The sequence below is a fragment of the Eublepharis macularius genome, chromosome 5 (assembly GCF_028583425.1).
Source record: "Eublepharis macularius isolate TG4126 chromosome 5, MPM_Emac_v1.0, whole genome shotgun sequence".
Lineage (NCBI taxonomy): Eukaryota > Metazoa > Chordata > Lepidosauria > Squamata > Eublepharidae > Eublepharis > Eublepharis macularius.
The window spans coordinates 56751980-56767925 of NC_072794.1; the positions used below are offsets into that span (position 1 = coordinate 56751980).

Sequence of the window (15946 nt, forward strand, 5' to 3'; positions counted from 1 at the left end):
CGAGTCAAGGAATAGAAAATCTTGAACAATCTCAATTTCCTTATTGTCAACTTTAAAACTGTAATTCCTCAGTAGTCATTACTTTTGTTTTCTTGATGTTCACCTGTAATCCTGCTTTGGCGCTTTCTCCTTTAACCTTCAATAATTTCAAATCTTCACTATTTTTTGCCAGTAATGTGGTTTAATCTGCATATCTCAAATTGTTAATGATCCTTCACCTATTTTTACTTCAACTTCTTCTAGATCTAATCCATCTTTGCTTATGATATGATGGAGTACTATAGGATCTCTATTATTTTCCCCATGCTATTTCATAGCCAAATTAAAGTGGTGGATTAGGTTGTTTGGAAATCTAGATTATATTTCTTTTTCCTCTGATGCAGGTGTGGGTACGAATGTTCTAAACCTGTTAATGGATTCAGGACTAATAAACTAAACACAATAGAAAAACATATTGTTTGTGCACGTCTGCAGACTTGGAGATGGTCACATTCTGTTATACATAGCATGCATTTAAGAACCAGATTCACAGCTTGGGAGTGCTATTACTTATGGATCCATCTTCAGATAGTAACTCAGAGTGCTTCCATCATCTTTAGTAATACATCAGTTCCGACCCTACCCAGAAATACTGATCTTTCCAGTTATTCATGCTCTGATAACATCTACGTTGAGCTACTGCAATTCATTAGATATGCAGGTGCCTTGGAAGACCATTCAAAAGCTTCTTGGTTCAGAATGTGGTGGCCAGGTAATTAACCCATCAGAATGAACACGTCTTAGATCCCAAATTGTTTCTGAACACAATTCACACAACTTGTTTTGACCTATAAAATCCTGAACAGTCTGGGGCAAATTATTTGAAAGACCACCTTCTCTCATGTGAACCTATCCACTGATTAACAACTTCTTTGGAGGCCCTAATTTGGTCCCCCCCCTTTTCAAAACTAGGCAGTGGTGACTGGAAACAGGACTTTCTCTGTAACAGCACTCCTTTTAGAGATTATCTTTCCCTCATTCTTGCTGTAAACTGCTTGGCAAAGGGTGTGTGCGGCAGAAATTAAATTAAGCCCAACCAACCTTTTGTATCTTTGAACAGAAAAGATTTAACTGGAAATTTTGGACCCACAGATACATACTAATATGAACAGAAAATCAGAGCCACATGTAGCAAAACAAAAACCTTTCCCAGTTCAACCTATGCTGTAGTATTTTGGTACCCGTGGCGCAGAGCGGTAAGCTGCAGTACTGCAGCCCAAGCTCTGCTCACGACCTGAGTTCAATCCTGCTGGAAGCTGGGTTCAGATAGCCGGCTCAAGGTTGACTCAGCCTTCCATCCTTCCAAGGTTGGTAAAATGAGTACCCAGTTTCCTGGGAGTAAAGTGTAGATGACTGGGGAAGGCAATGGCAAATGAACCCATAATAAAAGTCTGCCAAGAAAACGTCATGATGCGATGTCCCCCCCATGGGTCAGTAATGACTCCGTGCTTACACACCTTTACCTTTACCTTTTTACCTCAAAGTTATGCTATACACTGAAAGATAATAAAAAAAGAAGTCCCCAAAGCAAACATTCCTCATCTCCAAAGATGTAGGCTAACATTCACTCATTCACAGCTAATTACCCGGGGCTCGAAACCCACTGTTGTACTTTTCAATGCCTTTTGCCCATCCTTCCAGGAATCAACTTAAACTCCCTGCCATATTTCTTTTCATAAAATTATTGCCTCTCCAGTCACAGTTCTGAAAAACAGTCCAAAAGAACAAGCACTAATGCTTCTTTCTTCTTCCAGCAATGCACATGCCATATCCCAATACAGAAATCCCAAATTGAGTTAACGAGGCTTCAGACATTACTGAAGAAATGTTTCAAGACAATGGGCAGTAACTGAAGATTTGGCTGGGGTGGGATGGGGGGAATAAAATGGATATGATAAAAGAAGTGCAAGAAGGAGCAGCAACTTAGCTGCAGAGATGAGGGTGGGCTGGAACAGGCCCAAAATGTTTGCCAGGAAGAATACCCTCTTACAAGTGCTAACCAGTTTGGAAAACCAGATCAGGCTTAAAAGGCTACTTGGGAGTAGGGTAAGAGACAAGAAGTGGGTAAGGCTAGAGTCAAAGGTGGAAGAAGAAGAAAACAGTGAAGAAAGGGATAAATATGGTGGCCTGAAAACAGATTAACAGGCAAGCCCTGGAGGCTTCAAAACATCAGGGGTCCAGACAATTCCTGGAGCAAAAGAAAAGGCATTCCTGACTCAGCAGAAGAGATTACCAAAGTCTGTTCCACCATGGATAGTGGCAGGGGAGCTCCCTCAGGGCCTAGCCCGGAAGTAAGTATACAATGGCCAGAGATGGCATAAGAAATAACAACAACAACATTCCATTTATATACCGCCCTTCAGGACAATTTAATGCCACAGAGTAGTTTACAAAGTATGTTATTATTATCCCCACAACAACTATCACCCTGTGAGGTGGGTGGGGCTGAGAGCTCCTAGAAGCTGTGACTGACCCAAGGTCACCCAGCTGGCTTCAAGTGGAGGAGTGGGGAATTAAACCTGGTTCTCCAGATTAGAGACCTGTCGCTCTTAAACACTACACCAAACTGGCTCTCAAAGAAAGACTGGCAAAAGTTCAGTCCCACAGAAGCAGAGCAAGAAAAAAGAGGATTGTTAGTAAGAATAACCTTCCTTGCTCTAGTTTAGCCACTAGGCCAATGAACTCTTAAAAGCAACACTCTATTAAGAAATACTCACTTATTGTTGGTCAGTGGAGGCTGGGATCTCACAGAAGGAAACAGGCCTCTGACCCAGGGAGTTTCATAGGTTCTTCTGGTAAGGTTCAACAGGAACTTCTATAGGCTGTGTACCCTTTTCCTCCATCAGAGCTCCCCTTCAAAATAACAGGAAGTGGTTCCAACTGAATGCAAAACTGGACACCACATTTGAGTCAATGCTGCTGCTTCAGAAGCCTCTAAAGCCCCTCTAAAAACTACAAGATCTCTGCTGGATGCAGCACAACTTAGAAAATTCATTTATTTGCTTCCTACCAGGCAATCTTCCCCCAACCTACATGGTTTCAGATAGGAAACACGAAACAACAAAGGCATAAGCTCCTAGTTATATTCAAGAGCAGGACCTTGTTATCTATGCACACAAAGCAATCCTTAAGGGACAGAGCTTATCGTGCAAAACATACAATAGCAGAGAACTTCAGATAAATAAATGCCATGTAATTGATCTCCAGAGGCTCCAAATGAAACAGTGGATCATTGCAGGTTCTGTGAACAAAAAGGCAGTATTTTTCAAATTCTTGAAATTCTGAGGGAAATGAAACAAGTCTCAGAGGTGAAATACTGAAAAGAGGCTGAAGGACTATCTTCCTCTAAGATCTACTTTTCTGCAGCTTAAACCCCCTCGCTCATATGACTTTCAGCTGTTAACAAAAAAAGAAAAACCTTTTTTTTCTTCCAGCTGCCTTTTAAAATGTACGATTATAAAGATGAGAACACCCAAAGCCTTAAACCTAGAGGGTTTTGTGGGTTTCATGTGGGATTATCAAAGCTCTCCCTAGTCCCAAAGAATCTCATTAAAAGGCCAAGCCAACAAATAAAGATTGTAATCATAAAAGTGATTAAACTGGAACCTTTACACCACCTGATTTATTTACTTATTGGAAAGTGTATCCTGGCCTATTCCCAGGGCTCATGAGAGGTAGCACCACTTAAAAAGTGTCCATGTGACTATCTAAAGCGCATGAAAAGCTCTTTAAAAGTCTACACCCCATAGCAAGCCAGCCATGTACATCAATTACCATTAAGAACCACCAGAAAACCTGTGGACACCTTTGCATGTTGAAATACTGGGTATAGCACTCAGTGTTCGTCACCACTTCATCATATTTAGGGATGGCCAAGCACAGGGTTGTTGTTTTTTAACCCAGCTTCTGAGAAAACATCTCTGCATAGTCTCATCATGCTGACATGACAGCATACCCCAAAGAATGAACTCTCAGATCATCTTAGATTATGACAGGAGGTCAGTTACTTATACTACAGCTTGACATATGGGCTGGTAAGAGCCCCGTGGCGCAGAGTGGTAAGCGGCAGTACTGCAGCCCAAGCTCTGCTCATGACCTGAGTTCAATCCTGGCGGAAGCTCGGTTCAAGTAGCCGGCTCAAGGTTGACTCAGCCTTCCATCCTTCCAAGGTCAGTAAAATGAGTACCCAGTTTCCTGGGGGTAAAGTGTAGATGACTGGGGAAGGCAATGGCAAACAAACCCATAATAAAAGTCTGCCAAGAAAACTTTGTGATGCGACATCCCTCCATGGGTCAGTAATGACTCAGTGCTTTACCTTACCTATGGGCTGGTCATGCCAGGGAAGCATGTGGAAATTAAATAATAACATCCTTAGACACAATCCAAATATGACAACATGTTTAAAAGCAGATCTGCCCCAATCACACAAGAAGAAGAGATGAGTGTTCATATTTAACAACAAAAGTGTTCGCAAATGCAGAATCTCCTCTTTCCTGCATCTTACCTACCTGTAGACTCTCTAACACTGGAACTGTTTTTGACTGAGAGAAAAGCACTTAGGATAGACATATAAAATTGGAAATTATAAAACCAGAGAGGGGGGTATTATTTTAAGAAAAAAGTGAAAATTGGGGAAAATATTAAATATATACAAATAGCAACTTTCCTTTCAAACAAACTTGTACTGACTGAACAACATAAAATGTATGATTTTATAACTTAGCATACAAAATTGTACTTTTTTGGAATATTTATAGAATTTTAAAGCATGAATATCTTTTTCTATAAGAAAAATTGCAAGTATATCCAATATTTGAAAAGCAGCTGTATACTGCGGCACCATACAGTATCATAGCATGTGTATCTTTAATTTTTGCCATCTGAGAAGAAGGAAAAATAAAAATTGATAGATAGTATATTACTTGGACACAGATTCTGTCATAAAGCTACAGTAGGTAAGACTACCTACTCTGGATATTAAGTTAAACTGGACATTAAGCTAAACTTTGTGTGCGTACAGTGCCATCAAGTCACAGCCAACTTATGGAGACTAAACATGGGCATGAATCGAAATATGAATCAAATTTCGTGATGAATTGGGCCAGTTTGTGTTTCACAAAATGCATTTCGTGGAGCCACGGTTTTCAAGAAATTCACAACTTTTGGGGCCGATTCGTTCGATTCCTGAATGATTCGTGATGCTTGTTTTGTTTTTTCCCATTTCGTGCCCATCTCTAACGGAGACCCCATATGGTTTTCAAGGAAAGAGACATTCAAAGGTGGTTTGCCATTGCCTGCTTCTGTGTAGCAATCCAGGACTTCCTTGGTGGACTCCCATCCAAATACAAACACACTCCAACACTGCTTAGCTTCCAAAATCTGAGAACAGAAAGGCAGAACAAACTGCAAGCGGAGGAAAAAATCAGTATCTAACCAGTTACAATTTCAAAAAGCAATACCACAACGTATTCAATGAAAATAGTTAAAGTACATCTAGAAAAAAAACAGTTAAACATGAGTTGAACAAACATCCATTTACAGGTAAGCCGCTCTAAAAGACACTATAGAAAAGACACATAGTCCAACAGGTGAAGTCCACAGAGTTAAAGGTCTCCACAAGAATCTATCCAAAGGTGAGTAAACGAGGTAAGTAAACAAAGTAGATATTGAAGATGTTCTGTAAGGCGAAAGATGGTCACTCTTCTTCTCTTGAAGAGATGTGAAATGTGTTGCAAGAAGCAGAACGTCAAGAAGATGCTCTCTCCCACCCAACAATCAGGGCCGGCTGTGTTGCCTGTTGTTCCGTGCGAGCAGGGGTGGAAACCCGTATCACCATCGCAATGTCATTCAAATACAAAGGTAGTCAAATACAATAAGTCAACAGGAAGAAATCAAGACGGCAGCTTGATTGTTGGGCGGGAGGGTGAGTCTTCTTGACATTCTCCTTACAACACTTTTCACATCTGTTCAAAAGAAGAATTACCATCTTTCACTTTACAGAACATCTTCAATATCTACTTTGTTTACTTACCTTGTTTATTCACCTTTGGATAGATTCTTGTGGAGACCTTTAACTAAGTGGGCTTCACCTGTTGGACTATGTGTCTTTTCTATTGGGTCTTTTAGAGCGGCTTGCCTGTAAATGGATGTTTGTTCAACTCATGTTTAACTGTGTTTTTTCTAGATGTACTTTAACTATTTTCATTTAATACATTGTGGTACTGCTTTTTGAAATTGTGACTGGTTAGATACTGATTTTTACCTCTGCTTGCAATTTGTTCTGCCTCCTCTGTTCTCAGTTTTGGTGGAGGAGCCTCTGTGGATTTTGGGCTAGCTTCCAAGATCTGACACTATCAGTCTAGCCTGGGCCATGCAGGTCAAGGCAGCTAAACTTCTGAAAATACTGAACTCTTTAATAATGCATTATCCTGACATCCATTATAGTATATTATTTGTTGTTAAATTATTTACATTTAAATTTTTAAAAATCACAAAAATGTTGTATATGTCTGTAGTACAAGTGTTTGTTTTCCCCAGTGCTTCTTGATGATTTCACAATTTTTCCACTGGAAAAAATTCAGGCTCGCTCATGCTGTACATTTGGAATGAGTGAAATCTGTGAAATGTTTTGTAAGACAAGGGTCTTCTCACTCAAAAAGAGAAAATACTCCCTCAAATTTCTCTATTCCCCCCCAGAAAGACTGGAAGTCCTCTGATACACATTCTGAATGAGAAACTTTGTCTGAAGAAGCATTTTACTCATTCTAAAAGACAACATATTTCATAGGAGTTTTTTTCCTCCAGTGCTCTCCAAATTTTCCAATTTTTTTTCTGTTGGAAAAATTGAAAAAAGTTTCCAGGGGGAAGCTTTTTTCTTAATTTTCCCAGGCCTTTACATCTCTACTTGGGGGGTGGCGGTGAGTAGGGACAGGGGGAGGCTATGTGCTCATTATCCACAAGTCAGTTTTCCAGCTCAAGATGTAATCTTCCCCTTTTTATGTGACTGGAGTAAACATAATCTTCACATTTAGTCCACATGATCAGGCAGGTATGGATTAATTAATTGATTCTTAACATGGTGCCCAGGCGTTCTGGAACACCCACAGATGTGCTTCTCGAGAATAAAGTCAAAGGGACTCACATTTGTTTATTTATTAACATCATTAGTAGTCCACCTTTCTCACTGAGACTCAAGACAGATTACAAGGTATGAGTCAGTACAATCAATAGCACGACGTTTTGATACACATGTAATTTGCAAGATTTAATGAGAAAGAAAGGTTTAAGATTTAACAGTGTTGAAACAGAGCATAGGCAAATTCCATGACTGATATATTAAACAACATAGGAACTACCCTGTAGGGTCATACTTATAGCAATAGTAGTGAAGTCTATGGTCCCTCACTGTTTACAGAAATAGTGGTGAAGTCTGTGGTCCCTCCTTATCCCTTTACTGATTGGTTACATATCCCTTTACTGATGGATCTCTTGAGACCGCTTTCTTACAGTGCAGCCCTCCCATCTGAGCAAAAATCCCTCTTGAACAATTCAGTTTTGCATTGTTTGCGGAAGGCCAGGAGTAGGAGCTTTCCTAGCCTCGTCAGGTAGACCATTCCATAAAGTGGAGGCCATCACAGAGAATGCCCGTGTACAGGCAGCTTTGATTTTGCCCATGTGAAGGGCAGGGCCAAAGACCCTGTTCAGATGAGCGAACTTGTTGTGGTGGAACAAAGGGAGAGAGGTGGTTCAGTAGATACATTGGATCAAGACCACAGAGAGCTTTGTAAGTGATACAAAGCCTTGAATGCCTTGAATTGGGCTCAGTAGCTGATAGGAAGCCAAAGGAGTGACTGTAGAATGGGAGTAATATTCATGGTTCTCCTAGCTTCTGATAATAGCCAAGCTGCAGCATTCTGCACCAACTGGAGTCTCCGAGTTAACTTAGAAAGGAGACTAATGTACAATGCATTCCCGTAGTCAAGTCTTGATGTTACCATGGCATGGATCCAGGTGGCCCTATTGGCCATGTCAAGGTAGGGGGCCATCTTCCAGGCTAGGCTGAAGTTGTGGAAAGCATTTTTTGCACCTTCCTTAATTTGTTTTTCTACCAGTAGTTCTGGATCCAATATAACCCCATGGCTCTTAACTGAGTCTACAAAGGTCAGAAAATTTCATCAAAAGTGGAAAGCACAATGTCCTTCAAGATCTCTGCCTTTCCAACCAGCATCACTTCTGTCTTGGCAAGGGGGGGCAGGGAGCATCAGGAGTGTCACAGTCGTGTGTCCTTAGTTTGGTAATGGACATAGGATTTCTTATATCTCTGAGTTTGGAAACCCCTTCCTGTGGTCATACAAGCAACAAATTATCTCCCTTTTTGGAAACTGAAGACAAGCAGCACATGTTCTCAAATGTAAAGAACCAGTCCTGTTTCTTATAGCGGGAGGTTCTTTAGAACTGTTCAAGGAGCATCATCTTTGCAGCTTCAGAGAGCACCGTTTTGGAAGCAGCTGCCTCTTTCACAGGGGTGCACTTAGTCTGAAGTCACCCAACATTTTGTGGATCTTTCACCACTTTGTGATTTCCTTCACCTGCTGTGTCAGCCATTTTGTGATTGGCTGTTCCCTCTGGGGTAGTCATTTTGTGGTAGCAGCCATAACTACTTCACTGCATTCAAAAACTGCCTTCAGCTCCACATAGATGAGAACCTCTGGGTTAACTGCTTGTCTAGGCAGGAGAAGAGGTCAAATCAAAGGCAATCGCTCTTGCTGAGAGGCATGTCCCTTCTAACACTGGAGCAGCCAAGTAGAATAAAAAACAGAACAGTGAAAAACTCATAGCAATGGAATGAAGAGCAAAGCAGATTCTACAAGAGACCTACTCTGCAGTCTAATTAAAGGGATACCATGCAAACCCCACATATCTACTGTGGATCGCAATACAGAAAAGAAAGGTTGGGACTGCCTGGTTTACCTGTTGAACAAAAAAGTGCCCTAGCTGCTCCAGCTTTTCTTTCTTTCTTTCAGACAAGAATGGCCTGTCCAAGGACAGTGCCTGCATCGTCAACATCCAATGAGTCTATTCTGGTCTTACAGGACCCTTTGTCTGAGAAAAGTATCTGCTTAGGCCCAGGCACCTAATTTGTAATACTGAATAAAAGTGGACAGATGATGGTTAGACTGACCATTTAGCTTACCAGGGAAGTTCTACGTGGCCTGACGCACAGAAAGGCCACTGACAGCCCAGCATCAACAACTCTGCCAGTGCTGCAGAGACCACTTCGCTCAGACAACACTCATGGTCAGCTCACTAGCTGCTTTCTCCAGCACAGGAAGGGCCACTCAGCCGGGCTTATTCCTAGGCCATTTAACTCTCCAATCAGCTCCCAATATAGAAATTCTCCAAGGAAACCCTGCACATGTAAAGGAGGTGGGGAAATTTTGAGTGGAAGTTCAAAAGAACTATTTCATTCCTATTAATTTTGAGAATGAGTGAGGAATCTGAGTGCATACGTGGTTTCCACTATCCTGACAAATGTTTCCATTACTAAAAGTAGCTCCTTCTACGTGAGCTTCCTCAGAAGGATGGAATGAATAGCCTCAATGGCAGAGCTCATCAGTGTTGAAAAAGTAGAACAACACAGTAAAGTGGGAAATCTATGAGGGGAAAGAGGGTCAGGTAGCTCCTTTCACAACACACTTAACATACTGATAGCCAGAAAATGAAAGCTTCCATGATATCCTCACTCACACAAATTACGCAGAGCTGAAGCTTTATAATGCATTAGGATGGAACGGAACAGCAGTAACTGCTCTTAGGACTATAATAATTTGTTGTGTGTTCTGGCACCCTTGCTATCAAGGCCTCAAAAAGAAACTTGAGGAGCTTGAAGGAGAGAAGCTAGAGAAAGATGGGAGGTTGCTCTCCCACTGCCACCATTTGCAACTTTTCTGCTTATGTTATTTGGCAAGAGTCAGCTTCCTTTAACCACTAGCCTGCTGGCTCATTTCAGCAGCTGAAGAGTGTCCCCTTTTGGCCCTGCTTTCTGGCTGGAAAAGAAGTTAACTCTTTCCTGACTGGGCCCTTTACTTCCTTAAATACGCAGATCTGACATCCATTAAGTTTAATTCAGCATTCAAAAAAAAGGCTTGGCAGACAAGGTACCTACAGGCCTCATGTTTCCTCAAAAATCTCCAAAAGGCAAAGTAAAAACTTGTTTAGATTAGCAGTTAAAAATTCATTACTAAAAAAACAGCAGAGTAGGCCTTTATACTTTCAGCACTGGCAAACAAGCAACCAAAACACTGAAGCTAAGAAGTTGGTTCTTTTCAGGCTTGCTGCAAACTCAGGCAGATGCAAACATTTTCTTTACCTCTACAGGAAATTACCCCCACCACTCAACTATATTCTTAAATTATAGGGTACAATGTACTGTCATACATACATACATACATACATGAGCCCCCGTACTCTTGGATATTTAAAGGATTTTTACAAAGATGCAGACAAAAACAACTACTGAGTCATTTTCAGCAGAGCTGAGCACCTCACACCTCTGTCCAAAACCAGCAAGAACCCCATCCTGAAGCTGGTCTGGTGATAGAGGGACAATGGGGCAATATTTTAATCGACTCCTTGAATAACGAAGGTCAGGGCCCTTGTGCCTTTAAAGATTGGCTACACTTTTTGCAAACTGGGCAATAAACCCTTTTCTGCCATGAAAATGAACTGATGGGAAAGGGTTTACCTGTTAATTTTCTGTATGGCAGCTATCTGTTAAAAGGCATAGTAGCCTTATATTTTAAAAAAGCCAGCAACTCTGGGAAGATACCCAGACAGAAATGCCTGAAGACCGGTTGATCCACAGCCCATCAGACTAGATTACAAAATTGCTATTAGTGTTATCCCTACACAGCCTGACATTGTTTGGATGAGCAATTCCTAATATTTTTGTTTTTAATTTCAGCAACCAACCACCATTACAATTCACATGCCTGATTGGAAAAACGGACATTGGTTACTGCTGTAAGAGTCATCTGTAATCTGGGGCGCCCCTAGGGAATCATTGCACAGTCAATTTCCCATTATCAATCATATGCAATTACTTCAGTCTAAGCCTACTGAAATCTATGTCCTTAGAATGGAGTAAATCTGCATAGGAGGCTCAAATGGAGAGTATTACATCTCCATACATCCTTACTTGCTGCAAAGAGGAAACTAATCCCCATAAAGAATATCAGAAAAGGAGAAAACAACAAAGATAAAACAACAAAACACAGAAAAAAATACAAGGAAAACAGTGATGAGGAAAGTTATCACCAGAATGGCTGCTGATGCAGATATGCAGCAGAGAAGGGGCAAGGTAAACGTGGTTGGAATTTTACTTTAACAAAGTCCTATATATGGACTCCATATTATACTGTATGTATATGTAATAATTTTACATTATACAACATTACTCAGCACACAGTCCCAAAAAATAGTTCTGCTGACCAAGAAGCATTTCCACAAAAGACAACCTGAAGCACCCACATGGAACAGAGCACTTTATTGGCTATTACTAAATGCAATCAGGGAGCTTTGTTTCTTCTCTAGCCCTTCTTTGATCTACCATCACCGTACTACTGACACACTGCTACACTCTCAAAATAAAAACGTTCTTTACAAAAACAAGCAAATTATTAATAGAACCCACTGAGCCACAGTGTACACAGAGACGGTGGAGGAGATCACACCTGGCAGAAACATTCCCACAAAGCCAAAGGGATGCTTTCTTCAGCAGTTTCAGGTGGGTAGTCGTGTTGGTCTACAGTGATGGGTAAGATCCAGGTCCAACAGCACCTTAAAGACCAATTAGATTTCCATCATATGAGCTTTCGAGAATCAAAGTTCTGACTCTCAAAAGCCCATACTTTGGAAATCTAGTTAGTCTTTAAGGTGCTATTGGACCCAGATCTTACTTTCTTCAGCAGGTATTTCAAGCAAGGTTGGCTTTCCTGTTCTCCACCAGCAATTCCCCTCCAGGCTTTGCTTATCTACAGCAAACTCTGCCCTCATCTTGGCAACCTTTGGCAGGCTTGCCAGACAGCTTGCAAGAAGCAGCAGAGAGAGGAAACGCTGAAAATGTACCAGTATTGATCATGGCCGGGACATGACAGCACAAAAACACTCACCCTGCTGCAGTCAGCAGCAAGTCTATGGGGCTAGCTAGGATCTTCATTTTACCTATGACACACAACTCACCACCATGGCTGCTATAATTTATATTACATCTTTACACAATTTTCAGACACATCACCACAGCTTCCAGTCTGAAGCTCTGAAAGGGGCAGAAAACAAATCGAAATAGGCATGGGGGCATACAAAAAAGGCAGCCCGCCCCCCGCCCCCGGTGGTTGGACCAGAAGACCTCTGCACCGGAATCCCTGCTGCCATCAACCGATCCCCATGAAAAACCCAACACGCTCAACCCTGCCGGGGTTGGGGGGCGAAGGGCGAACTTACTGCTTCGACAGGGAAGAGGCGGCCGAGCCTTTCCCAGGCCTTCCCCCCGTCCCTTCTTTCAGCCTACGAGAAAAGCCCCGGCGAGGCCGGAGCCGCGACTGCCCCCGTTCAAAGCCGCGTCTGCAGCTCGGCGTCGCTTCCCCTCCTCCTCCCGCTGCTGGCCGAGGCCGGCGTGCCCTGATGCTGGCGGCTGGCTTCTTTCTGCTCCTCAGCCGACGCCGCCACCATTGTGTGCGAGGCTCCCCGGGTCGCGGTCAAATCCCTGGGGCGGCGGCACGGAGGAACAAAGGGCCAGGAGAAGCGACAGCCGGCGCTCGCTGGCAGGCTGGAATGAGCCGGTCGCGGGAGGCATGCTCACTGCACAGCTCCGGCCGAGGCGGGCAACGTGCCGTTTCCCGTCGCCGCCCGCTCTTCCCCTCTCCTCCTCCCGCCCCTACCAGCCCGGCTTGTCAATTGCGCAGTAGCGCCTGGCGCGCAGCGAAGCCGAGCGAGCCGCCGGCGCGGTCGGGATGGAGACGGGGGACAACACACGGGGGAAGAGACGGGTGGCCAGGAGGAGCCGCATTTGCGTCCAGCGGCCCCTCAGAGCCCCACAAGATTTCCAGGCTGTTCGTGTCTCTCAGGTGCCGCCGGACCCCAGCGCTGCTGTTCTACTGCAGACCCGTACTAGGAGCTGCCCCCCTAGAGGTAGAGCCGGACCACCGCCGGGACCAAAGCGGCAGCTTGCCAATCCTCCCGCCCCGTCCCTACCTGGTCGAGCTGCGCTCCTCTTCCTGCCGTACGCCGAGGCTGCAGTTGCGGGGGGCAGATGGGGCCGCCGACCAAACGCGCACTCGAGACAGAGGCAAAGCCGAGCGGTGTCACGCCGTCATTCTAGCCAGACGTGCAGGCACTTCCTGTTAGAAAATGAGACGGAAAAAGGGAAAAGAGACACTTTGCTCTCGGCTCGGTACTACCAAGCAGCGCCTCGCCCCATTCCCCAGCCCCGCGGATCACCCTCTTCGTCTGTCCAGCGCACCCTTCGCGCTCGTTGCGGTCTCCGCGGCTGCTTGGGCTCGCTACCCGCCCGCCTCCCCTCCAGCCTTGAAAGTGCACCCGGGCCGGCGCGCTCCCACTCCTCTGTCCAACAAAACTTGAGTTGGAGGAGGTAGTTGCACAACCGACAAAGTTCCCATTCCTGGCGCCGTTCGCCTCCTCTCCTGAAACCGCCAACCGCGACCGATTCCCGACGTCCGGATAGGAAATCATTTACAGCTATACCTTTTGCAGTCCTCGATAAGGTGACCGGAGAGCAAGCTATGAGCCTTGGACCCATTGCTGCGAACAGCCGCGAGTTCCGCTCGCTTTGCAGAGCCGCTCGGTTGGGGCGCTGAGCGTGCATGTGCTTGCATAAGCAATGCTCTTGCCAAAGGCTTGCACGGGGCGGCCTGCCTGGTCTGGACCCTTATTTCGGACAGCAATCTCACGCAACCCTCCTAGCCCCCGTTTTAGCAGGGAGCACTAGGGCTGATCTTGCCGGTTGCATGTTCCTGTAGCTCTGACCGGAGGTGCGACTTAAGATCATCAGAGTATGTTGACCGTGGAAACTCAGTCTCACACACATCTCTGCAATTATTATGGACTTTAAAAACACACACACACCGCAGGAGCTCTTAAAATGCACGGGGCTTTGCCCTTGTATAAATCTACAGTGGCAGGCCGCTTTTTTTAAAAGTCAGGAGGAGAATCTCCAAGGGGTGTACACAAAGCCAAAATGTCACGAAAATCGAGACAGGAATGGGTTGGCCTGGTTATATTGACTGCCTTAACACTCCCTTCTCCCTCCATCCACAAGCTATACTTACTAAACTGCAGCCTAACTATGGACTGAGTTAAAAAGGGAAACTGGCAGGAAGTGCAACAGACAAGGGCACAGAACAAGTCTGCATTTCCTGTTCACTGAACATCTTGAGTGGAAAGATCAGAGCGCTTGATACTTATTAATGCTTTAGGGATGTGCTGTTCACTGGAATGGCCAGTCAATTTACACAGTACTAGCTGTTAAAAACACCTTCCCCATTTAACTGACCTATAGCTTATTTTTTTATTGTTACGGCCCACTTTTCTCCCTTGTGGGGACCCAAAGCAGCTTATCACGTTGTTCTCCCTCCTCATCCTCAGACCAACAACCTTGTGAGGTCAGTTAAGCTGAGAGAGTGTGATGTGCCAATGAGCTTCCATGGCAGAGCGGAGATTCTAATCCAGGACAGTCAGGCCTTAGTCGCACACTCTAACCCCTATGCAACACTGGCATAATAAGCAGAGGACAAGAAGCAGAGTTTCAGTATTTCTACTGTTGCTCTCTAAATGTATAATACATTTATATGGCAGTTACTCTCAAATGCTTTGAGCATTTAGACATATGCTTGGTAAAGATATGTGTTACTAATAACACACAAGGAACAGGGTTTTGGGCACAACCATCAGTGCCAAGAAGAGACTAGATCGTATCTTACGTCCAAGCTTGTGTGCCACTGGTCAAGATGCCAGACTCTACATTTCAAGAACATTTTAATTTTCCCCTTCAACAATTCAGTATTAAAGCTGGGTTCAACAGATCAGCAAAGTTTCTCAACCTTTCATAACTGGCCATGGGGGCTGTATGATTTGAAAATTCATGACTTTAAGTTAAATTTTACTCCCAGTAGCATGAAAAGTAACCATTGTTAACGCTTTTGTAAATCACAGCCACATCATTAAAAAGTGAAAAGTTTTGAGAACTATGCACATGAAGTGTGCATGCAAAGGCATGAGGCTGAACAAACAAAAGAGCAGAGAAGTAGAAAACAACAGAAAAGTGGGTCAGCTTATTCCTTCTTGCCATTTACTAGCAGGCATTGAGACATGTGAAATACCCACATCTGCCCCCGCCCCCATTTCAGCGGCTATCACTGAATAGCGAAAGGAAAGGAAAGGCAGGGAGGAAGTCAGCACAACACAGTTCCTCCTTATTTCTCTTGCTGTTTCCCTGCCTCCTTCCCATGTGGCATCAAATGACTCAGATCCCACTGTGCAGGGACACGATTCTTGTTTCTGGCAACAGACATCAGAGTATTTTGACAGTGGAAACTCTCAAGGGAGAAGCAGAAGGCATTGTGTTGCCATCCACCCAGCAGGGTACAGAGCAAGATCACATCCTTCAAAGATACACATTACAGTTTTAACAGGCACATAAAACGTACTGTGAATGCATGTACTGATTTCATTGTGTGTACATCAGAAAAGCGGGGTGGAGAGCTATGATTAACCGCTGGTCTCATCAGCATGTTTTCATGGGGTACATGTGGCAAAGCTAAGGAGAGTATACAGACTGGCACACTAAATCTTTAACACAAGCCTGACTGACAGCCCAGAAACAATTCTGTAG

The 15946-nt window shown here is 43.9% G+C and overlaps 1 protein-coding gene across 4 annotated transcripts in view; it reads right to left on the reverse strand.

Moving 5' to 3' along the window:
* Positions 1 to 15946, reverse strand: part of LRRC8D (leucine rich repeat containing 8 VRAC subunit D) — a 101125-nt gene that overhangs the window by 52223 nt on the left and 32956 nt on the right. The window contains exons 1-2 of one of the 4 annotated variants that reach the window (XM_054981889.1): positions 13801 to 13872; positions 13291 to 13436 (exon numbers count right to left, since the gene is read on the reverse strand). The gene's annotated coding sequence lies outside the window, so the exon portion shown is untranslated. Of the gene's footprint in view, positions 1 to 2756; positions 2838 to 12540; positions 12653 to 13290; positions 13437 to 13800; positions 13873 to 15946 lie in introns of those variants that run through there. The other 3 variants (XM_054981888.1, XM_054981887.1, XM_054981890.1) reach the window with 3 other exon arrangements.